This window comes from Aethalodelphis obliquidens, unplaced genomic scaffold (genome assembly GCF_003676395.1).
Source record: "Aethalodelphis obliquidens isolate GAN/ISIS:26980383/991018 unplaced genomic scaffold, ASM367639v1 scaffold3, whole genome shotgun sequence".
In the NCBI taxonomy this organism is placed as follows: Eukaryota; Metazoa; Chordata; class Mammalia; order Artiodactyla; family Delphinidae; genus Aethalodelphis; species Aethalodelphis obliquidens.
The window spans coordinates 57435962-57460513 of NW_020837947.1; the positions used below are offsets into that span (position 1 = coordinate 57435962).

Sequence of the window (24552 nt, forward strand, 5' to 3'; positions counted from 1 at the left end):
ATTCATTGAAAATCCCAAGTCAGTTCTAAACCTTAGAGTTTTTCACCCTTCAAAGTGATACAATATAGAATGACAACATTCCCATCCCTTTCTACTTGAGAAACTCCAAAAACTATTTGTCCCAGAAATATCTTGACATGTTGGAAGTTTTCAGCTTCAGGAAATGAAATGTTCTACAGTAGAGGATTGAGATATCTGCAAATCTGACATGAAATTACTTCACTTAGTATAGAAGAGAACTACTCTTCAAGAAGAAAAGCCTGAGATGAAGCCCCTGTATATTTTAACCCACATTTAGTCTCTATTTGTATGCCCCACAGTCACACAACTTATTTGGCAAATTCAGTAACCAACAATATAGTTTCCACACTGAGTCACATAAGCTACCTCTGTGTGCTAGTAACTAAATCCCTAGCCAATAGTGGATTAACAGGAAACATATTTAATTTTTTCACAAATAGGCTGTAAGTAGGTGGCTTACTCCTTCCTCACTTTCTGCCATCCTCAGCAGGCATCTCCAGCCTCAGGTTTGCTGCCTCATGGCCACAAGGTGGCTGCCTCTGCTCCAAATCATGAACTCACATGGCACATTCCAAAAAAGGAGGGAAGAGAAGGAGCCTCCCTTTGGCATTTCTCTATCTTTTCCAGCAGCACACCTCACCCCAGTCCAGCAGATTTGAGTAGAACTGAATCATATGGCCACCCTCTACTGCAAGGAAATATGAGAAAGTAAATTCCTGGTATTCCCAGACTTTCATGGGAAGAGGGAAAGAAGAAGAATGGCTATTGAATAAGCAACAACAGCATCCACCACAAGTGCCTATAATAGTCTTTCCCTGATTTTCCTTCTGGAAAATTCTTATTCATCCTTTAAGACACAGCACATATGCTACTCCTTTGGCAAACCTCCCCTAACCCCATCCCAGGCAGTGCTAAGTGTTTATTCCTTAGTGATCTGACAGTTCTGTATACATGTGTACATAAATTAGAACCACTTTGCACTGTGATTGTCATTAATGTTTGTTTCCTCACCACATAGTCAACTTCTGCAATGGGAAATATATGTGGTAACCACTGTATCCCAAATGTCTATGACAGTATGGTTGAAAAAATTAGACCTGATTATTTAAACTATGATGATAAAACTAGTCCCAAATGATCACACATACTTTGTGCTAGATTAGACAGCATATGAAATCACCAAATAATGCTCCGAAAGACAGGAAAGAAACTAAATGTAAGGGCAAATTGTGTTCATGATCACCCAGGTAATTAGAGTCACTCTTTTTCAATGGGATTTGTCTGGAATAACAGACAAAGAGATAGAACATCCAGCGTCAGCCCTGGCTCTACCCCAGGAACAGGGCTTTTAGAACTTCAGAATATGGACCACATGACTCTCATAATGCCTGGGCTCATAATACAAGCTCCTGTTCCTGATGTCTCAGAGAAGACATATTAAACACTCCTAGAGCCCCCAAAACAATGACCAAACCAGTAGCACAAAAAATCCAGGACTCCTTCCAGGTCTAGGGCAGGAAAAAAATGTAAGGTAAGTCTAGAACCTCTTGTCCTACCAGATAGAAGAGAAGCTATCAGGCACTACTAGGGCCACATCAAGACAACTCAGGATCCAACTTGAAATGACTCACTGGCCAAAGGTGGGACAATTTGAACATCAATAAGAAGAATAATTGCAATAGATTGAAACACATCAAATGTGTTTAGAATTACAAACTCCTAATGATACTTTAAATAAGTCATCTTTAGAGGATTCTAGGGTATCACTGTAAAAACTGATGGGAAAAGAATCAAGTATTTATCTTGCCTTTCTTACAATAATTTCTTTACCACTGGGTACCAAATAGCAGATGAGGGGAAGTTTCTCTTTATAAAAGTATTAGACCCAATTATAATTCCCTTAATTAATTTTTAAAAGATTGATAGGATTAGAATATCACCACTTTGTAATCCCTAATGAACTAACGACCTAGGCATTAATCATCCACAGCTGTTAACATTAAAAAGTGAGAGGACCAAACATCACGTGCATCCTAATGGAAGAACACCTCTATGAAATAGTATTGTCACAAAGAAAAAACATTGAAATGGAATCTGATCAAGCCTCTAGATATAACTTCAAAATTTAGCAAAAATACAGAGGAAGAAGGACAAGCTACTTAACACCTTAGAGACACAATCAGCAAAATATAGACCATGGGAAAGTCTATAGGACAAAGCAGTTTCTTCAACCAACAAATTACAGGAAGAAAAAGCAATGGAGGAGGAAACTTGTAGATTAAAAATGACTTAAGAGATATATCCACTAATTGCAACGTATGGATCTCATTTGGATCCTGATTCAAAGAAACTGGTTTTTTTTTATTATTACATTTATGAGACAATTGAAATATATTTTAAACACTGGATAGATGTTTATCATATTAAGAAACTACTGCTTTAAAATATTAGCTGTTGGGCTTCCCTGGTGGCGCAGTGGTTGAGAGTCTGCCTGCCGATGCAGGGGACGCGGGTTCGTGCCCCAGTCCAGGAGGATCCCACATGCCGCGGAGCGGCTGGTCCCGTGAGCCATGGCCGCTGAGCCTGCGCGTTCGGAGCCTGTGCTCCGCAGTGGGAGAGGCCACAGCAGTGAGAGGCCCGCATACCGCAAAAAAATTAAAATTAAAATTAATAAAATATTAGCTGTTGATAATGATATTTGGTTGTTTTTTTTTTTTAAGTTCTTGTCTTCTGCACATACGTACTGAGATATCTGCAGATGAGGAGGTATCACGTTTGGGATGTGCTCTCGGGTGATCTGAGGAGGAAGGACGCGGGGGTGGATGGAGCCGACAGGCTGTGATTTGCAGGCTGTTGCTGCTGTGTGGTGAGTGCATGGGGATCCGTTATAATGGTCTATCTACTTTTGTATATGCTTGGAGTCATCTACAGTGAAACATTTTTAAATGCTTTCCTAATTCAAAATATTAGTAAACAACAGCAACAAAAAAAAACGATTTAGCTGCCCTAGTTCCCTAAGGTAATAGAAATTAGACAAGATTGGGCAAGACAAGGTGTTAGATGGAATTTGACCAGCAGCCTATAAGGAAATGACTCATTTTCAAAGGTGGGTAAAAAATCAATACATTAGCTACAGCATTAGTTTGTTAGGGCTGCCGTAACAGAGAACCACAGACCGGACAGCTTAAACACCAGAAATCTATTCCATTACAGTTCTAGAGGCTAAAAGTCCAAGAGCAAGGTGTCGGCTGGTTTGGTTTCTCCTGAAGCCTCTCTCCTTGGCTTGAAGATGGTGCCTTCCTGCTCTGGTCTCACACAGCCTTTTCTCTGTGCGTGCATCCCTGGTATCTCTCCATGCGTCCCAACTTCCTCTTCTTTTATTTTTAATTTTTATTTTATATTGGAGCATAGTTGATTGACAATGTTGTGTTAGTTTCAGGTGTACAGCAAAGTGACTCAGTTATACATATACATGGATCTATTCTATTTCAAATTCTTTTCCCACTTAGGTTATTACAGAGTATTGAGCAAAGTTCCCTGTGCTATACAGCAGGTCCTTGTCGGTTACCTATTTTAAACATAGCAGTGAGTACATGTCCTCTTCTTATAAAGACACCAGTCAGATTGGATGAAGGCTCACCCTAATGACTTCATTTTAACTTCATCATGTCTGTAAAGCCCTATCTCCAAATATAGACACATTATGAGGAAGGGGGGGCGGGGATTGGGGCTTCAACATATGGATTTGAGGGGGTCACAATTCAGCCCATAACAGCTGCCATACGCAGCAATCCTACATCATGAGCTAACATTCTGGGAATTGGTCTGACAAGTCAACCTCCCTCCACAGACCTGAAAAAATGTCAGGCATTAAGTCAAGGGTGGTGAAATGCTTCACTTCAATTAGCTCCGTAAGGATTCCAGGCCTCCAAGAAATCAAACCAGGTCTAAAAGATATTCTGCCTAGAAGAAAATAAGAATATTCCATGCAGAAGGATTAAAAAGGAAAGTCTCAAAAATATGGTGTGCAGTTTCCCATCCAAACCCAATGAACCTGCCAGAGCTTGGATAACCAATGTCTTTCTGCCTTTTCTTGAAGCACCTTATCCCATGCAGAGAAGGGAGGTGTGCAGAGAAAACATCTTTGCCTGCAAACAACGCTGCAAATAGTCAATACAAACCCCTCTGTGCACCATCTGCATTAACAGGGAGAGACGCAGGAAACTTCCCGCCACGAGCAACAACAGGGCTTACCCTCCAGCACTCCCACAATCCCCCAAATGGCCCCCATACATGTTCTCTCCACCCGGATTCCCTGCCCACATCTTGTTCAAGGGTTTGGCCAGAACAAGCAGGGCATTCTGTTCACAGGTGGTTTGGTTTGTCCCATTCCAAATTTTCTAGGCACCTAAACAAATCACAGCACTCTGCCCTCTTTTACCCTCTCTCTCCCATCAGTCTGCCAATGAGAGACAAACTGTGATGGTTTAATTAAGGTGGCATTGTTTTGCCACTTTAAATTAGGTTACATTTCCAGGGACACACTCCCCTAAGCCCTCCACTTCCCTATCCTTTATAAGAACTTACTTTACTCCAAGGTCTTAACTAATCAAACATACTGGCTAAGCTGGCATCATCGTCAGCGCTAAACCAACCACTGAAGCCTGTCAGACCTACCTGCATCGGCTTTACCTTCTCACATCAGCTGAAATGTAAGAAGAGTTTTTTCTAAAACAACTCTGCACAAGTTTGTACCTTCAGGTAAGGACTTGCCCAACCTTGTTCAATCCCCGCTTTCAGATATGCTAATTCTTAGGTTTCTCCTTCGTGGCACTTACTGCCACAAAAGGGTCCTTGGTCCTTCATTCATCAGACTGACATAATAAGTTACATATTCCCCTTTTATAAGACCACTGGCATTCCTGCAGCCAACAACCCCCAATCGTTTTGTATTCCCAAGTTCCCCCAAACTCCTAGTCTAAATCAATCCCACCAAGTAATATCTTGAAAAAGCTAAAATGCAAGGGAAATATGCAATATGCACTGGAAAAAGGCTAGAGCAGAGGGCCTCACGGACAAAGCCATGGGGAAAAGGAAGAGACCTGAAGCCTGCAGTATTGGAGAGAGCCACACATACCCCAGGAGTTCTGCTGGAGGGAGCAAAGAAAGGGTTGTGCAGGAGAGGAACTGGGGTGATGAGCCGGGGGACCCTCCACCGAGGTGTGGCAGCAGAAGGTGTCCTTGTCCCCAACTTCCCCAACCACACTCTGCTCTCGAGACCTTTCCCCCCATGCTGTCCAGATTGGAGCACAGACTCTTGGAAATCAGGAATCTGGGCTTTGATTGGGGCACTATCAGCCAGAGCAAAGGACACCGTGGGAAACCATTACATACCTTCCTTCTGGGTACAGTGGAAGCATGGAAAGGACATGCACTTTGGAATCAGGCAAATTTGGTTTCCAACCCAGACTCTTCTACTTGCTACCTCTATAGATTTGGGCAAATTACTTAACTTCCCTGAACCCCCATCTTCTTATATGTAAAATGGGATAATACCATCAAAAGGTTACTTAAAGGATTAAATGAGATATGTAGCTAAAGCACCTGCCACACTGTATGGTTCAATAAATGTTTTCCCTTCTAGAAAATCTCCTGAGAGCCAAGACAAAAAGGGAATAATAATTAACTATGATATCTCTCTCATTATCTAATAACAGGAACATATCAATATCTCAGAAGAGACAAACGTTCCCTTAATCCTAGAACGCTGAGATAAATGATTAGATTAAAATGTATTAAATTAGGGGCTTCCCTGGTGGCGCAGTGGTTGAGAGTCCACCTGCTGATGCAGGGGACACGGGTTCGTGCCCTGGTCCGGGAAGATCCCACATGCCGCCGAGTGGCTGGGCCCGTGAGCCATGGCCGCTGAGCCTGCACGTCCAGAGCCTGTGCTCCGCAACAGGAGAGGCCACAACAGTGAGAGGCCCGCGTACCGCAAAAAAAAAAAAAAAAAAAATGTATTAAATTAAACCAGACATTTAGTTCTTCCGTCTGGCACATTCCAATGGAAGAGTTTCAATAATTGTGGAATAGAACCAAAAGCTTAGTGGGTAAGGGAAATGTAGACATTTATCTTCTGCAGCGTTCTTTGGTTCTAGGTGTCAACAACATCAGTGTAATGTAATGCACCAGAACTAAGATACAGCCCAGCTATCCAATTTCTTGCGGTAAGACCCTGTGTGACTCCCATAATGATCAACCATGGCTCTGAACTGTGACTGCACAGGCCCCAGTCCAGATCAAATAATTCAGGACCTCTGGGGGTAGGACGTAGGCATCAGTCTACTCTACACCTCCTTAGACAATTCTAATGGGCTGCCAGACTTGAGAACTTCTGGTCTACAGCATCAGCAGAAATGTGGTTGCAGAGGTCCCTGGGAAGCAAAGAAGGCTGTGCTGCCATCTGACACCAGGGCTGCCAAGGAACTGGGTTCTAAAACTCGAAACAAGTTCACAGCAGAAGAAGGCTCAGAAGGGCTTGAGCAAAGGGAGAGATTTACTGAGAAGTTAACTGACCTACAAAAACGCCTTTCTAATTTTATAATTGACACTCTATTTAATGCTAAAAGAAAAGGTAAAAATAATTTTGCTAATGAAAACAACTAAATGTCTTTCAATAGAGAAATTGATAAATAAATTATGATATTTTATAGACGTTAAAAATGAATGAATTAGATCTCTGTGTGTTAACATGGATAGATCTTGAAAACACTGAGTTAAGAAAAACTGTTGAATGATACATAAACTATAATACCACTTAAGTAAAATTTTAAACACAAAACAGTATTATATATTATTTTAATATATAACATATATAGCAAAAGAAAAAAACATAGATCTGACAGGTAAACAAAAATAAGATATTGATTACTTGCTGGGCAGAAAGGTACTAGAAAGATAGAACACTTTTCATCATAATGCATAAACTTTAATTGGATATTTGTTCAGGGCTGGGGACAAAGATTAGCCACAAAAGGCACTCTTGAACAACTAGGGGAAGTTTAACATGGACTGAATGCTAGATAATTTCATCAAGTTACTGTTAATTTTTTTAGAGATGATGTTATTACGATTTATGTAGAAAATAAACCTTAATAATAAATCTTAGGAGATGCATACTGAAGTCGAACGATGTCTGTGACTTACTTTCAAGTGGCAAAATACGTGTCATATATATATATATATATATACACACACACACACACACCACACACCAAACAGATAAAATTGCCCTAGGGCTTAGTAAGCTAAAAAGAGTAGACAAGTCCCTATGCGGCTGCCTGAAATAACTACCACAGTGGTTGTTTCTAGGAGATCTGCAGACGCATGTTGATGTTTCCAGACCCCAAATCCCCCAGTAGGAGAGTGAAGGCCAGAAACCCGAGGCTTGTTTCTCTAGTCAAGCCTGCGCTTGGATGATTTCTACTACCTGCAGGACCAATCTGTCCTCTCAGCACACTCTGCTCTCTGCCATTACAGCTCCAATTAACACACAGAGCAATTTTCTGTTTGTCTATCTCCCCAACCAGTCCGGGAGCTCCGTGAGGACAGGGACCATGTCTGTCTTTTTGCTGTTGTCTTTCTGGCACCTAATACAATGCCTGCCACATAGTAAGTACTTAATAAATATTTGTTTAATTAATCATCTTCCAAGGGGAGGATGCCCCATCGCTTCTCCTTGTCTACCCATCCATGCCACAAGACACAACAGGTTCCATAAACATGCCCCTTAGAGTTCATTTCTGATCAACAAATGCTTGTTAAAGTGCTGTGTGCACTGAAGTCGCAGGTGAATCTGCCACAATCCCTGTGCCTGCCCAAAAGTTACTTTAAAAGGTGTTTATTTGCAGCTATAGAAAAAGCTTGCGTGACGTGATTTGATTAACCTAAATATTCTTTACTCTCCTGCTCATCCAGAGCATTTACTATCTCTCTGAAGTTCTAAGGACAGTGCTAGGCAGACACAATCATCTGCTCATTTACACATGTAAATTAATTAGATTCAGGAATTCTTTATACCATAAGTGAGTTACAGGCTGAGTAACCAGACATTTCCCCCTTGTAATGACCTAATGCCTGGTGCTTGTATCCTCATTTAGTGTTCACAGTCAAATACTGTATCCTTACTGTACGTACTCACAACTTAAGTACACGTATTTCATTCAAAAAGTTACCTGGAACACTCACAGTTGGGTAGCCAGGGGTATTCTCATTCCCTTATAGCGGCTAAGAGAGTGTCCAGAAAGACCAGCCTGGCTGACCAGGAAGGTATTACTAGAGAAGAGATGAAATAAAGGAGAAAAGAGAGATGAAATAGGTCAATAATGAAATTCCCCTAAAAAATTAGCAGGTGAGGAAATATAAGAGCTATATTTCAGCAAGAAATATGATTCTCCAGAAATATGGAAAGACAAAGGACAAACGGAAGAAACAAAAGGAGGAAGTAAAGAATGAATAAGCAGAACTCATGATCAACACAATGAGCAGGTCAAAAATACTACTTTGAGGGATTTCCCTGGCAGTCCAGTGGTTAAGACTCCGCACTTCCACTGCAGGGGGAACAGGTTCGATCCCTGGTCCAGGAACTAAGATCCTACATGCTGCGTGGCCAAAAAACAAATACTATTTTGAAAGACATGTCAATAGGTACAGGAGGTTGATACACCAGGCCTTCCTAATTCAAACCTTCCTACCTAACACAATCAACGTGTGAGTAAAATCTCTGTCAACTGCATTATTTATGAATGTATGAGAGTTTACCACTTAAAGTAGTCCTTTTGGTAAACTATAATTTTTTAATAAAGAATCACTCAGCGGGCTTCCCTCATGGCGCAGTGGTTGAGAGTCCGTCTGCCAAGGCAGGGGACACGGGTTCGGGCCCTGGTCCAACAGGACCCCACATGCTGCAGAGCGGCTAAGCCCGCGTGCTACAGCTGCTGAGGCCTGCACGCCTAGAGCCAGTGCTCTGCAGCAAGGGAGGCCACCGCAATGAGAAGCCCACACTTGCTGCAGCTAGAGAGAGCCCGCGCACAGCAACAAAGACCCCACGGAGCCAAGGATGAAATAAATAAACAAATAAATTTAAAAAAAAAAAAAAGAATCACTCAGCAATTTATCTTCCATGCTGACACATTTTCGTCAATTCATTTTGCTGGAACTCTAGAACACCTGTAATTTCGCTATTCTCTCTGAATTTGTAATCAAAATATCAAAATTCTCTTCCCAGAAATCCTGAAAAATTTTTGAAATTTTCTTTTGGTTATTTGACATGAGGAAATTGACACTATTTAATCCCTTTCTTAAACCACTGAATTACAAACAAGCCCTCTTAAAAGTTAGAGAGATGTAATGTTCTTCATTTTAAAAAATAAATATTGCCCAATTAACATAAATACCAGATGCAACCTATGATTTCCAATAAATCTTCATGGAAATACATTTCCAGTATATTTACTAGCTCCATCACCTGAAAAAACTTTAAATCTCTTATTTTTCTACGTTCTTAATTAATACAGTCTACTTCCCTTAGAAAATAACTTTTGAAATGTAAAACTAATTACATTACCTAGATTAAAAACAAGAAAGGATTTTTTTTATTTTCAAAAGAGACTTTTGAACATAAGCTACAGTAGCAATAATCTTGTGCCCCCCCCAAAAAAGCCTCATAGCTATCAGGCTTCAGGAAAGTTCCTCTGTAGCAACCTGTGGCCTGCCCACGAAACTTAATTAGTTTGAGAGATCATGATATAGAACCTCTTCAAACTGGATAGGAGTGGTAGCTCTCTGTGGAGAAATACAGCAAGCTTTTGTACCAGGTAATTTAAGGAGCAGCAACAGGCTAATATGTAGACAAGAGAGGGTGTAGCATGTGGTGTGGTTCTCAGCAGAGCAGCAGGCCTCTAATGAGGCCCAGTAGTGGATAGCAGCTGGTAAACTTGGGGCTCAAAATAGGAGGGTCTGAGGGCCTTTATTTGCTAACAAAAGACTGAAAATTGCTCAAAGGCCTGAGCAGGCAATGAGAACATGTTCATATGGTGAGCCAGTATATAAACTTTCAAAACAAATATTACAATATATGAATTTACATTGCAATGAGAATCGGAAGAGTTCCATGATTGGAGACATTTTGGTAAGAATAGGTACCAAAATTGGCTACTAAGTTTTGTATAAGAAAAATCACAACCTGCTCTTCCGTTTCTTCTGGAACACCCAGACTAAAAGGCACTCAGTGTGTGTTGTAACAGTTTGTGTAACCACACCGACACTCTGTCTGCTCCCTCAGATGAATGACAGTGAAAGCACGATATGGTTTACAGGGCATTCCAGAATTAATAGAATGTATACATGATGGAATTACTTCCCAGTTACCCAATAATGAATTAATAACGTAACAAATCATATAAACCACAAGAAAAAGCTCAAATATCTTGTGAGAAGAGCAGGTGACCTCTGACCTGGATCTTAGGAACTGATCCTAAACAGGTTCCTATGGATCCTTCACGCAGTTTTCTTTTCTTTTTTTTTTTTAGCATTTTATTTTTTTATCTTTTTTATTTTACTTTTTAACATCTTTATTGGAATATAATTGCTTTACAATGGTGTGTTAGTTTCTGCTTTATAACAAAGTGAATCAGCTCTACATATACATATGTCCCCATATCTCTTCCCTCTTGCATCTCCCTCCCTCCCACCCTCCCTATCCCACCCCTCCAGGGGGTCACAAAGCACAGAGCTGATCTCCCTGTGCGATGCAGCTGCTTCCCACTAGCTAGCTATTTTACATCTGGTAGTATATATAAGTCCATGCCGCTCTCTCACTTCGTCCCAGCTTCCCCTACCCCCTCCCCGTGTCCTCAAGTCCTTTCTCCACTTCGCACAGTTTTCGAATAACAAGCACTGACTTCAACAGTCCTGCTGCCAGGGAAGCACAACCAGGGATTTCCAAAGGAAAACCATTCATATGAATATTAAATATGCTAATTGGGTAAACACTGAACTTTTTCACTTGTCATTTCCTAGCACCACTGTGAGAAATCTCCAAAGTTTGGTTCTACAATTCTGTATCTCCTGAGTAAACATTTTTAAATTTTGAAGAAAAAGCCCCAGTATAAGTAGGAATCATTCTGTGTGTGCTCTTTGAAGTTAAAGGAGAGCACTTCTTGCCTCCATTACAGACCCAAAGCAAGAAAGACTCCTACATAAAAACACTGTCACAGGTCACTCGTCTCCATTCTCTTATAATAACCTGAACTGCCATTAATTGCAGAGAAACCCCCTTAGCAATTCCTACACAGGCCCTCACTGAAGGGCTTTTTTCTTCTTTGGAACCCTATAATTGTTAACTCCATGATTTCTAACTGGTGGTTATTTCTGACTCACATTTTTCCTGTCCTCCCCACATCTAATGCTTCACCACGTTTTTCCAATCCTTCATCTGAAACCTATCTCACGTTTGTAGCCATGCTCCCGTTCTGGCCCCACCATCTCAGCTCTGGAGATGGAGTCTCCATCTTGTCCTCATCTTGTCAATGCTGTTCTGCCCTCGAAGGCCTCACACTCTCTGCTCTACTCTACTGTGTCACTCCTTGACCACGGGCTTGCAGGGGCTCCTTACTTCCTGAAGGAGCTGTCTACTATTAAAGCCTTCTCCCAACTGTCCTAGAGTTCACACTTGCCATTTCCTGGCAGGCACTGCTTCCCAAGGAATCCTCTGCTTCCTCGTGTAGTCACCACATACTGCCTAATTCCACCTCCATACCTTGCCTCAGCCCATCTCCCATGCAGTGGTTTCCTAACTGTTGCACGTGTCTGATATTCAAACTAGGCTGTAGCCAAGAAATTAGTTTTCTGCTGGCACTCAAGTAATTTAACAAACATGTATTGAGGGCACTGAATGCATCAAGTATGATGTTGTTAATTCCCAGTAATCCAGATAGACACATATGAAATGCAAGTTACAACCCACATCCTACATCAGATACAATTTTTTTTTTTTTTTGGCCGCACTACAGGGCTTGCGGGATCTTAGTTCCACAACGAGGGATTGAACCTGCACCCTTGTCAGTGAAAGTGCAGAACCCTAACCACTGGACCACCAGGGAGTTCCCTCAGTTTCTTCCTCCATTTGGGATGATTCCTGCACAGCCTCTGTCCATTAGAGAAGATAATTACATTGACCAAACAATGACTAATTCTTTCACCTCACCCAATACACACCCGTTTGCTCAACCCCTCTCTCTCCCCTCCCCTTCAACTATGCAATTCATTAAACTTTATTCATTGTTCACAATATTGTATGCAACAGCCTCATTGGAAAGTATCTCATCATTCATTGGTGAATAGGGTAAGTATTCGATCAACAGAAAATGTAAGCAATAATTAGCTTAGGGGAAGAAGGCGAGGACATGTAGGTTCTTCTTTTCCTGTTCACGCCAGTACTCCCTACCCAGGCAGACACTGCTTCCTTCCAGACAGATTGTGGTGTCCAAGACAGACCAGGAGGAAGAATCCTGAGATCCAAGGAGAGTTGACTTCTATACACAGTGCACACAGCAAGCTGCTCTTTCCAACCAGGAATTTTTTCCTGCTTTCATTCATCATTGTCACTAAGCACACAAATTTTTGTTTATAATCCGTGCCGCAGTAAAACTGATAAGACCCCTTGCTTCTGATTTGCTTCAGCAAATGGCCGCAGAAGCAGAGCGAGAAGCAAGCAAGTGCGGTCCACGGCTGCCATCTCAGACCCGTCCCCCACCATCCACTCTCCCTCGTACAGCCCTCTTCAAATCCTGATGAGATGAGCCCATCAAAAGTCTCCAGTGTATGATCCTCATTCAATTATAAAGTCCATTCGACGTTATTATAGATCATAATGAAAATACCTGCCTCGGGCTAGAGGAGTGGTCCGGTCAGAAGTGAGAGAATAGGAGCCACTCGGCAGGGGTCAAGCAGAGCACCAGGCAGCCAGGGTTGGTGGCCCAAGGGGTCAGTCATTTGTCACAGTGAGCTTCTGGCGACATTACCTAACCTCCTTGATGTCACACTGCAGTTCCCCTACTGACAGATGGAGTCCTTGGTTAAAATATTCCTGGGCTTTGGTAAAAAGACTTATGTCTGGTTTTTATATTAGCAACTTGCTTTGACTCATAAAATGATCATTTCTAAGACTGATTTTGCTCCGCGATGGTCTTTTATATGCCACATTTTACTAGGAAATCCCAACATTAATGAGTGTGACCTCAGAGTTATTCGCTTTTACTCCAGTGTGAAGGGTAACACTCAGCTGGCGTCTTCTCTTGTGTGTATGAGTGCTCAGACCGCCACTATTATTTTAGAATAACATTGCTAAGCACACTCGTACTCACATACTAGTTAGAATCCCCTACTGTGCATAACACAAGTATAATTACCTTTATAATTTCTTCCTTCCCTCGTGGATAAGAAACTCCCAGGGGGAAACGGGATAAGAATCACCTGATTTGTTCATCAACATACACACAGCCCCAAAGACAATGCCTGCCCATGAAAAAAGATGTTTGCTGAATAAATGGTTAAACCATGTAAATCACATATTAACCTCAATCCTCATTTTCTACCATCAGGATAGATATCTGTGTCCAGTATTTGGATATAAGATAATGCCTTCCAGGTGTTCCTTAGCTTAATATCTAGTAGGACGAATCATCACCAGGAAATATACCTTATTCAAATATAGAGGAAAGCCAGGAAAATTCCAGGGGAATGGAGACTCTCAGCCACATCCTCTCAACTTTCTGTATTGTTATCTTTTTAAACAACAAGATCGTTTTCCTCCTTGCCACCCTTGGGTCTTGACAAAGATAAGTTGTTCCTACCACCTTTCAGGAAGTCATCCAGCCTGAGTTGAGTCTATGTGTGAATAGGATACAGAGATGCAGCTTCAGCCTTTGGCCTCAAAGTTCATACTTCAGCAGTACCAAAGTACCTATAGTTTATACCTCCATGCCTATGTCCTTCTTTCCTCTGCCTGGAAAACCTGCCCTCAATACCATGTCCCTCTTCATCTAGTTATTTCCTGCTTGTCCTTCAAGTCTCAGTTCAGGTTACTTCCTCAAGGAAGCCTTCCCTGACTACACTAGGCTAGGCATGGCAACCCTCCCTATAATTCCCATAGTACACTGTGCTACCTCTATCATCACACATCATATTATATTAAAATGATGTATTTGCCTGTCTCCCCTAGATTATTAGCTCTGAAAGTGCAGGGATTATGTCTTACTCTTCTTAATTTCCTCAGTTCCTAACACAATGCTGAACAAAACGTAGGTGCTCGATAAATGTGTAATGAATTGATCAGCCCAATAACTTTTCCTTAGGAAGACACAGAGATAATAAGGCAGGGGAATATCCATAGGCAATACACTTAACATTTGTCTAGAGCAGCAGCAGGGCATGGGTAACAGTGAAACTGTGAAGAGGCAGGGCAAGGTCAAAAAGGTTCTGAAGGCCCCAGCGGGCAGTGGGATTCTGAAGAGGGGGAGGAAGAGGGACAGAAGACATGGCCCTGACTTTCATCCATTGAAGGCATGAGCTCAGTCTAGCACATTAAGAAACAGACTGAAAATATAAACCAATTCAGAAAAATTCATGAACAACAAGAGGTTAGGATGGTCACTCAGATTATATAACTAACTTGTCAAAAAGGACATACTCTTGGGACTTCCCTGGTGGCGCAGTGGATAAGACTCCATGCTCCCAGTGCAGGGGGCCCAGGTTCCATCCCTGGTCAGGGAACTAGATCCCACATGCATGCCACAACTAAGAGTTCACATGCCACAACTAAGAGTTCGCATGCCACAACTAAGGAGCTGGTGAGCTGCAACTAAGGAGCCCACGTGCTGCAACCAAGACCCAGTGCAACCTAATTAATTAATGAATTAATTTAATAAAAAAAGACATACTCTTGCCAAGAAAGACCGCTGGACTGGATGGGCCACAATAAAACACTGTGGAATCTGAATCTTGAAGCACATTTTGCTGGTAATGGCACTTTTGTTACTAACTGTGAAACTGTGCACCTCAGACTGGAACTTGAACCCACATGCCGGGACTCAAACCTGGCCAAAACTCACGGTCTTCTGACTGAGATCACACACCTGGTTTTAGGACTTAATGAAGTTCAGGTTGTTGATGTCTCATGGCAGAAAGGATTCGGTGAGAGACAAAGTGATAGGTAAGAAGTGGATTTATTTAGAGAGAAACACACTCCACAGACAGAGCGTGGGCCATCTCGGAAGGCAAGAGAGGCACAAGGGTATGGGGTTTTCATTTTTATAGGGGTGGGTAATTTCATAGGCTAATGAGTGGGAGGAGTATTCCAGCTATTTCAGGAAGGGGCGCGGATTTCCAGGAATTGGGCCACGACCCACTTTTTGATCCTTATGGTCGGGCTTGGAACTGTCATGGCGCCTGTGGGTGTGTCATTTAGCTTGCTGATGTGTCACAATGAGCGTATACTGAGGCTCAAGGTCTAGTGGAAGCTGACTTGCCTGCCATCTTGGACCCATTTGGTTCTAATCAGTTTATGTCACGTCCTCAGGCTCTGTCATTCTTTCAAAGGTTGTGACCTGCCCCCTTCCCTCCTGTTTCAACTGGATGATTTTCCATTTGAAAGTCCTGGCTTATCAGGAGAGAGTGAGAGCATCTCATTTTTCACTTAGCCACCACCAGCTTTATTCACCACCATAGTCACATTCTTACTTCTGCGTAAAACGGGCAGAATAAAGTTTGGAAAAAATTCAAAGCATTAAGTATCAAGATCTCTATTAAGACAACCTAAATCAGAAGTTACATACAACTTACATTATCTCCACGACTATGAACTCTTTTTGTTGACTAATTAGCACCCAGTACAAGAGGTTCATCATAACAACAGAGAGAAAATTTGCTTTGCAAAATGTATTTATTGTTGTTTTATCTTTTTGTTTGTTTGGGGTTTTTTGGCCATGCCATGCAGTTTGTGGGATCTTAGTTCCCTGACAGGGATTGAACCCGGGCTCCCACAGTGAAAGCACTGAGTCCTAACCACTGGACTGCCAGAGAATTCCCTGCAAAATGTATTTTATCATGAAAAGAAATAGCTAAGTCAGAATTTTTTTAATGTATTATTTTCTAATACAAATTCCAGAAGATGTTAGGAAATAAGGGTTACCTGTAGGGTTCTGGGGTCAAATAAATTTCAGAAATACTGAATTAAATACAGACAGACAGGCTTCTTTACTGAAGGACTTCTCAGAGTAGTTATTACGTTAACATTCATTATAAATCTCTAACAGGATAGTATCTTATGCAGTAGTTTGTCAACTTACTTGAAAGCCCTTTTTCATAGCATATACTTTGGGAAACTAGGCTAAATTTCTAGAAAGGCGACTGGATATTCCTGAACCAGTTAGTTGGCCAGTAGCTAGCGACCCACGATGTAAATGGTAGATACCAGTCTCTGAAACCATATGCTGGCTTCACAGCTGTCAGTCCCCTTACAATACATGATAACCCTGGGCATGGTCTGCTCCCAGCTTCCCAGAAACCCCACAGAGTGGCAGATGCCAAGAAGAATCAGCTGCAGTCAAGTGACCTGCATCCTTGGGCAGGAGGAATGGGAAGGTAAGCAGTGCAATCAAACACACTAACATGTCAATATTGCCAAGGAAATCTTAACAGATATCTATTATCCAGGCACCCACCTTTCACTAGATTGAAATATCAAAGGAAAGCAAGACTGCACCAGAATTTTAAATAGATCATCTAGTTTTATTCCAAATGGAATTAAATTGAAATTATGGATCAAAAGTGCCCTAAGGAAAATCTTCTAAAAATTCTGGGCACATAAGTTAATTTGGAGGAAAGAAAAATAAGGAAAGGCAGCAGCACTAGAAAAATCACAGCCAATTGCAGAACGGGCTGGAAAGTCAGCCAACAGGAGCTGGAGATAAAGCTGTAAGAGACAAACCTCGGTAGACTCCACTGATTTTCTGGGTCCTGCTTTACGCAGAGCTCCGTTGTAAGGAAAGCAGCCACTGCCGACGGATCGCACACAAGTTGCTTCACACTGCAGGGCAAGTGACCCTACCACACGGGCCACAGCTAAATGGACTGGAGATGGAGCTGAACTCAAAGGTGGCCATCTGTAGACCAGCCACAGTGAAGACAGGCCAGGATGGAAATCTTACTCCCCCTTGCTTTTTCATCTTTCAGATGGAAAATCCGATCTTCTTAATGGAAATGCCTCTAACTTTGAGAGAAGCTATGTGAACTGAAAGAATATAGGCATGAATAGAGAAAAAGATTTACCTAATTATACCATTCTACTCTATCTTATTTCTCTTCAAAGTCTAGAAATTCTCAACCACATCTACTGATTTCCTCTATTCAAAATGTTCAGTTAATGCACTTTGTATAATGAAATTCTCAGTTTTCTCATTCCCCTTAATAAAGGGTTAGTATCTTAAAAATGTGGAGTTGTAGAAGGAGATACATTTCACAACTATTAGCCACGGGGGAGGGGAATATTCTTACATGATTTGGTTTCTTATTTATTTTAAAAACAGATAAATTTTTCAAACTCAATTTCCCAAAGGTTTCAAATATAACCATTGATTTCAATTTTCTTCTATTCTTTATCAAGCTTCAAAACAGAAGCTGACTGCCCATCCTATGTCTGGGTGGAAGATGGATAGCCAAAATAAATAGAAGCCATGGATAACCCAGAGCCATATGCATATTCCATTTTTCCTAAAATTTCTATTGTCCATGAAGTCACTCTCCAGGCACAATCAGGTCATTGATACATGAGGTAAGATGATTACAACACTACATCAGTGGAAGCCAAAATTAGACTCGGTGTAACTTAAAATAAAGCATTGTTTGTAATACATTAACCTATATTTTTTTGCATTCTGTAAGTACCATGATAATATGCAGTACCTCCTCCAAATTTATTGGAACTGTTCATCAATTTTCAAATCACATTACATTTTTAAATAGGCTTTCATAAAAATTAGTCATTTTCCCCAATGAGGCTCTTTCTTTATTTATAATTCATTTCAAAAGATTACATAAAAATATAGATATATTACCCCCAGATTTACAAAATGTTGCCAATCTCCAGATGAGTAGCTGCACACACTTGCAGTTCTAATACGGCTTCTCTTGCTCTGTCCAGGAACCAGTTTCTACTGTTGGAAGTCAGCTCCAAGCAGCCTTTTGTTTGTTTGCATCTGCCAGAGGCAAGGCCAGAGGGCCCGGATGTATAAAAGTATCTCACATTCAGAAGGAAGCCCTCAGGCCTTTGTGCCAGTAGATGTGCAAAGAAGCTTAAGTAAGTGTGGGAAAACAGCAACTGTGGATCAGAATTTGCCATAAGGCAAGACCTAACACAGTTTTTTTTTGTTGTTGTTGTTGTTTTTTTCTGGTTTTCCACAGACAGATGGAATAACAGCATAATAGGCTAGGCAAAGGGTCTCCTGAGCTATTCTCTCCATTGTACACACACAACGGAGACAGTAAAGACACAAAGAGACAGTACTTAGGAAGGAAGTGTCTCCTTAAGAGCAAAGCCCTCTACTGTTCATTATTTTCATCAAAAAGTTGGAAAGAGGATTGGTGCAAAATGCTACTATGCTTCCCCCTGGAAGGGCAGTACATTTGTTTCTGAGGGTCAAACTTGCCCCATGGGTACCAGTCTTCACTCTCTGCGCAAAGACAGGCACTAGGGAAAGGACAGCCAAGACTTTTGTAAGGCTGTATCTTAGCTCAGTGTCACCTAAAGACCTAAATCATGCCCTTTGGAAAAACAGCTGGATATCAGCCGCTGGACATCATCAAGGCAAAGGACAACCAAAAGAGCCACAAGAAAGGTTTTGGCCACACCCCTCCAGCCGAACCATAGCTTTACAAGAAAACTGAATTGTCACCTGAAATAACTGAGAACAAGGACAGAGAAAGTTCCTAAAATATTCTCTATTGCTGCCTCACCAAGTACATTTTTTTTGAATTTTATACAGCAGGTTCTTATTAGTTATCTGTTTTATACATATTAGTATATATATGTCAATCCCAATCTCCCAATTCATCCCACCACCACCACTCTCGCCCCCCGCTTCCCCACCTTGGTATCCATACGTTTGTTCTCTACGTCTGTGTCTCTATTTCTGCCTTGCAGAAACAATGGTTCATCTGTACCATTTTTCTAGATTCCACATATGTGTATTAATATACAATATTTGTTTTTCTCTTTCTGACTTACTTCACTCTGTATGACAGTCTCTAGGTCCATACACGTCTCTACAAATGACCCAATTTCGTTCCTTTTTATGGCTGAGCAATATTCCATTGTATATACAAAGTACATTTTTTTAAATCACTGTTAAATTGTGACTGCTAAACAAGTGAAGAAAGAATGGATAGCAGAAAAGACACCCTTTTCTCAAAATGACTTAAAGAGCTGAAATAAGATTGGCCATGAATTTGTCATTGTTGAAGCTAGGAAATGGAGGCATGGGGCTTCAGTATACTATTTTGTCCACTTTTTTGTACATGTTTGAAATTTTCTATGATGACAATTTTTTTATTATTTTATATTTGTATAACTTTTCAGTTTTTCAAACAAAATATAGCATTGCTATACATAGTATAATGCTCATTTTTAAGTTTTTTTTTTAATCTGAGGTTAAGAAAATAGCCTGATTAAAATAAGAATCTACTCCCAAACACAATTATTCCCATAAAATAAGTTGCCTGTAGACACCTAAGAGGGAATAATGCAACTATATTATCCTTTCAGAGAGGTTTAAAAGGGATTTGGGCAGTTCTTCTAAAGTTTTTCTAAGTTTTTCTAAGGAATATGATCTTAAGTCAAAATCTGTGATATGGAAAGAAACTAAAAATCACTATATTCCTATCCACTGAGAAGCTCTGCCCAAAAGCAATGTCTCTAAGAAAGTCATCTGCTTTCTAGTGTCCAGTAGTGTAGACTGATATATTCAAAACACACTGCAGCATAATTTCAATTTATTCTCCGCATAAATGTTTCAGTTCAAAGAGGAAAGCCTTTTTTTTTCTCTTTGCCAGCCTACTTCTATATGTCTGTACACACTCTGAGTGTCGTGTATATGATCCTTTTCTTAATTAGATTTTTTCCCAGCTTTACTGAGGTATAATTGACAAATTTAAATTGCATATATTTAAGCCATACAATTTGATGTTTATACATATATATAAATTACCACAATCCAGCTAATTTTGAAGTTATTCAGCAGTAATATTCAAGCACTAAAGATTTATTTTAAAGCCCTTATTTTTTCAAGCAGGTTCCATTTACGTCATTCAATTGAAGAAAACTTTTATGATTTAATGCTACCGATATATAGTAATGCCTGTGGGCCAGGAACTACAATAACATGGCTTTATATAAGACTAATGAGACAAGATTTCCAGTTAAGCCTAAAAGTGATATTTGGAGTGAAATACATAATAGTTTAGAGAAATGGCTGGATTGGTTTTGCCTAGGTTAATTAAAGTAATGAAATAAATAAAATTTTTTCAAGAATAGGTAGTGACAATTTTCAGCACATCAACTTAAACAATAACGAGGAGATATCCTCCACTCTGTTAAGAAGGGGAGGTAAAAATAAAAATTGTCATTAGAAATCTTATCTAAAACATTAGAAAAAAAATGAAAAATGTTGCCATTTACAATCATCAGTACAATAAACGCATTGTGTCCAGCAGAGGAATCCGAACCAAGTATTCAGAAATCAGAAAGACAATACTGTTGCCTGCATAAGTACATTTGACGGTGAGACATGTAAATAGACAGACAATCAGTGCTCCCTTCATTAAAAATACAAAGTTGGGAGAAGACTGAAATGTAGTTTCCCTGGCAAGCTCCCTATTCATTACTATAAAACTTAATGTTTTAACGTTCATATACCAGGGGTTCTATGATTATGATTTCAATTCTAAGAATATAATTTTAATAAATAATAACATTGCTATCTATTAGTAATGATTTAAAATATGTAATCTAGTTGATTCGTTGATGTATTACCTGTATTTTCTCACAAAACAAAACTGAAAAATGTTCACATCTGTTTTCATTAGAGTCGACTTCATTTTTTCTCACTGTATTGAGAGCATCCACACCTGAGTATCATTCTCACCATCTTCTTATATTTTGTAAAGAAGAAAGAACTAAGAAGTGGTCAGTCTAGTAGCTCCCTGCAAACAACAATAACTCCCCGTGGATCCAAGTAGGGGAGTTCAGGGGAATCAGCAATAGATGTACCACTTAGCCACACAGCATCACAAAAGTAGTAATTACCTACGAAATCTGCTGCCTCCCACTCTTCTTTCTGGTTTGTTTTTTTTTTTCTGTCTTCTGACATTTCCAGTGGCGTGGACCGTGAAACAAACAAGCCTCCCACTAGACCAAGGAGAATTAAAACAGACTTGTATATTGACATCTAAAAAAGAAGGGGGAAAAACAAGGTAACATGAGGGGAAGTATTTCTATTATTGTGACATGAAATACAATAATAGATATAACTAAATATATGTTATTAGTTGACTTGAGCATTAACTTCCATTGGTGTATATAGTGTGTGCTTCACTATATATAGTGCCATTGTCACTGGCAACAGACTTCTGATAAAAACCAAATTCCAGAAGCCTTCTCCAAATGCAATGAAAGAGGTTTCTGAATGGGATTCCAGTATATCTGTATCATTCCTCTCTCCCCAAAATGATAGCCATTAATAATAATGGCAAATATTTACAGACAGGATCACAAATATTAATGCACAGTCATCTTATGAAGTAGGTACTACCATTATTCCCATGAATACAATGTTATTACTATGTGGTGTGACAGGTTAAGTGTGGCATCACTCAGCTCTTCCTGGAGGAGAGGAAGGACAAGGGAAATCTCCAGAAGATATACCTTGAGCTGAGACCTGGGGGGTAAGTCAGAACCCAACAGTTAGATGTAGGATGGGTGAAGGACATCCAGTCAGACGGACAGCACGTGCAAAGACAGAAAGGTACGGGTAGCTACACATGGCTGCAAGAAGTTATGTATGGCTGGAGCAGAGAAGAGCACTGGGGGCAGTGACTAGAAATAAAGTTGAAAAGAATGACAAAGACCTTGGCCCACCAGGCTAAGAAGTTTCAGTTTTACGCTTCAGACGCTGTAGAGTCACTGGGGGCCCTACAGACAAGTAGATGATGAGATCTACATTTTAGACAGATCACTCGTAGTAGTTTAAAAAATAGATTTAAGTGAAACCAAACTGAAAACAAAATAAGCAATTGAGAGTTTAGTTTAATAGTCAGTCCAGGGTAGAAATGATGAGGGCTTGACTAAAGTAGGGGCTGGAGAGACAAAGAAAAGAGATCCTTAGGAGACATATGATGGAGAAATTCTATATAATTTCTCCAGTTCTAACGTCATAATTGTACTTCAAATGTGTTCACAAAGCACTTTTTTTTTTTTTTTTTGCGGTACGCGGGCCTCTCACTGTTGTGGCCTCTCCCGTTGCGGAGCACAGGCTCCGGACGCGCAGGCTCAGCGGCCATGGCTCATGGGCCCAGCCGCTCCCCTGCATGTGGGATCTTCGCGGACCAGGGCACGAACCCGTGTCCACTGCATTGGCAGGCGGACTCCCAACCACTGCACCACCAGGGAAGCCCCCACAAAGCACTTTTTTACATATTGTATCACTGATCCTTACAACAATCCTATGAAATAAGTAGGGAAAGTATTGTTATCTGATTTCTACAGATGAGGAAACTGAGGCTCAAAGAAATTAAGCGGCTTGCCCAAGTTCCCATGGCCAGAAAGCAGTGGAGCTGGGGATGGAATTCACGTTGTCTGCTTCCAAAGCCCCTTTACACAGAAAACTCAAAGGCTTAACGGAAGGGCTCTACACAAAAGGGAAAAAAAAAATGCATGATGTTAGAGTTGCTCATCAAAAAAAACTGTGTCAAATCATCGTGTTAAGACAAAGTACGTGTTTTGTCACAGGGTAGAGTGTAAATAGCTCACTGAAATTCTGACCCTGAGAGGTGGGGGCCAAGCCTTTCACTGACTGAGCACCTTCCTGAGCTTCAGGAAGCTTCTTTAGGAGTGTGGTGCGAGCTCTTCATTATCTCAGTCCTGCTAGAGGTGGGAGACACATGACTTGGAAAGCTTAATGCTGGGCTCTCTTGTAATTTCCTCAGACTTCTAACTTGACCATAAACGTGAAAAGGGTTTAATGTCCTATCATCTTTTTTTTTTTTTTTTTTTTTTTTTGCAGTATGCGGGCCTCTCACTGTTGTGGCCTCTCCCGTTGTGGAGCACAGGCTCCGGACGCGCAGGCTCAGCGGCCATGGCTCACGGGCCCAGCCGCTCCACGGCATGTGGGATCTTCCCGAACCGGGGCACGAACCCGTGTCCCCTGCATCGGCAGGCGGACTCTCAACCACTGTGCCACCAGTGAAGCCCTTTATTTTATTCACCTTACCCAAACACAATCTTTTGCATATTTGTGAACAATTCTGCCCTCAAACAAACATACAGAATATATTATACACAGGGACTGATTTCCACCTTTGAAATACAATGTTTAATCTACTCAGATTGTCATCAATCTCTTCTTCCTATGTGCACCGTTTCTGCCATATGGGTCACATAAAGACACGAAAGACAACTCTTTTAAATTACAACCAATTGATGTATTTTGTGTTGCTTTCCAGCCTTTGTGATTGATAACCCCTCTTTTAATTCTGAGAAGGGAGGTCTTCCCACTTGGCTACAGATTTCTTCAATAGCTGGGGAGGGGGAATTACTTTTCCTTGTCTCTGTTCATCTCTGTGCCCCACCAAGCAGATGATACATATTTCACTTAGTTAAATGTAATTGTCCTAATACTCTTTTCTGACACATAACCTGTCCACGGTAATCATTAGCCATGGAAAACCACTGTCCTGAACTATCAGTAAATATTCGTTGTTTTATAATTTTCACCTATATAGTAAAGATTCATAAAGAAAATATATATATATACATAAATATACATATTTATATATATATAGTCCCTTTCTCAAGAGGAAAGAGCCAAAAATAAATCTAGGTTAATAGCAAACTTATCAGAGCTCCAACAGAAGCAAGAGGGGCTGGTACAGAGCAGACATCTCAAAAAAAAAAAAGTGCTAAATGAATGTTAAATTAAAAGATTAGGGGGGCTTCCCTGGTGGCGCAGTGGTTGAGAGTCCGCCTGCCGATGCAGGGGACACAGGTTTGTGCCCCGGTCCGGGAGGATCCCACATGCCGCGGAGCGGCTGGGCCCGTGAGCCATGGCCACTGAGCCTGCGCGTCCGGAGCCTGTGCTCCGCAACGGGAGAGGCGACAACAGTGAGAGGCCCGCATACCGCAAAAAAAAAAAAAAAAAAAAA

The 24552-nt window shown here is 40.9% G+C and overlaps 1 long non-coding RNA gene across 1 annotated transcript in view; it reads right to left on the reverse strand.

Annotated features, from left to right (window-relative positions):
* Positions 1-21689, reverse strand: part of LOC113611173 (uncharacterized) — a 167853-nt gene extending 146164 nt beyond the window's left edge. The window contains exon 1 of the long non-coding RNA XR_003429372.1: positions 21440-21689. This is a non-coding gene — a long non-coding RNA (uncharacterized LOC113611173). The remainder of the gene's footprint in view (positions 1-21439) is intronic.
* Between the last annotated feature and the right edge of the window lie 2863 nt (positions 21690-24552).